A 1,771-nucleotide genomic window follows, 5' to 3' on the forward strand; every position below is an offset into this window, starting at 1 on the left:
AGAGTGTGTGTGTGTGTGTGTGTGTGGCGTCCGGACATTTTGTCGCCGGATTTGATTATAACCTTCCGTGTATATTTTTTGACTAATGGGACATTATTTTCCCATTAAAATAAAATTCAATTGTTTAAAAAGATATTTATTTGTATTAATCATATTTTCATTTAAATAACCAAATAAATTTATGTATTTTATGCAAATAGCTAAACAAAGCTGTCACGAGGACACCATAGCTATATGTAACTGATGCCTAAACAACGTGAAAATCTTGTATTGTACCATGATTTTTATTATTTGTTTCTTCATTGTATCAAGCAAATTTAATGAAACGAAGATTACCAGAGCAGATGTTTAAGTTCAAACCTCACCAATGTCGCATGCAGGGTTAAGTTTTGAATATTGAATAATAATAATAATAATAATAATAATGATAATAAATGCCAGGATGCAGTACCAGGCAGTGGCTCTCATGGCTTCTGATCTTAATTGATTGGAAGTGATATCATGTACATTGTTTTGTCTTGGTATAAAGAAGATGAGCTACAGCAAATATTCTGCCTAATACCACAGATTTGCTGGTCAGTTGTTTGACCTTAACCAGTTGAGCATGTCCCTTTGTGGCTGACGATATGTGCATCTCTGATGATGACTGAAACAAGTAAAAGAGAGTAGAATTAAATAACAAAGAATAATTTCTTACAAAGACCCAAGGTAACAGATTTAGTCAGGGTGCGGAAAGATTACTCGATTAAATGGCCCACAGTACTTAAAGAAATTTTACCAGCCCCTGATTTGAACCCCCAAAATAAACAGTAGCAACACATATCCAATGGAGTTATGTCTGACGTTCTATCGATTCTAATCACCAACAATCTGCAATCTTCTAATAAATTTTACATTCATTTCATTAGAATAAATTACAAAATTGTTCTAACGAATCTTTTAATGATCATATTATAAACAAAACAAGAAAACGTTGAATAATATTTAAATTTTTAGCAGTGTACTCTTCGTACATCTTTGAAGATAGTCTTTATTCTAGTTGCTAGCTGAGTAGTTATTTAGCGATTATTTAGACATACAGAACAGTGAAAGTGAAATAAACATACATGTTAACAAACACATTAACATACTTGTTCGTTCGACTTTATTTGAAAGATGAATTTAATGACTTATTATCTGGAGATGCCTGTAAATTGAAGAGAATGTTTTAAATGCAGCGTGATGTGATCTGTTTCGGAAGAAATAACGTCAGTGTTCAAAATTGGGAGGATATTTATGTCTCAGACAAAGCTAAAGAATATATGAAATTAACTGATATAATTATAAACTTTATTCAGCAATATAACTAATTCTTATATACACACACGGAAAAGAAAGGGGGGAAAAGTTGTGGGGACCTCGAAGTTTCCTGGTAAACTGTGAGTTTCCCACCAACGGAGTTTTGTTTAGTTAGTATTTTTCCAGGTTATTTCACATGCTTTCAACGAATGTGACATCGAACTCACGTGTAAACGGCTCCTTTCCTCAGGAAAAGAAAGATTTGGCTGCGATTTCTTGCACACCCTGCTACCACATAACAGCTATTTCGGGTCATTTATCGAAGATAGCTGTCACGTGGTAGTAGGGCGTGTTAGAAATAGCAGCCAAATCTTTGGATGTGAGACGCGTTGAATGTACTCGAAAAAAAAAAACTTATGGAAAAAATTGTTTCACACCAAGGTTACGAAATGGTCTTTTACGAAATATTTACCGCATTTTAAAAGTCATTTTC

The sequence above is a fragment of the Octopus bimaculoides genome, chromosome 11 (genome assembly GCF_001194135.2).
Source record: "Octopus bimaculoides isolate UCB-OBI-ISO-001 chromosome 11, ASM119413v2, whole genome shotgun sequence".
NCBI lineage: Eukaryota > Metazoa > Mollusca > Cephalopoda > Octopoda > Octopodidae > Octopus > Octopus bimaculoides.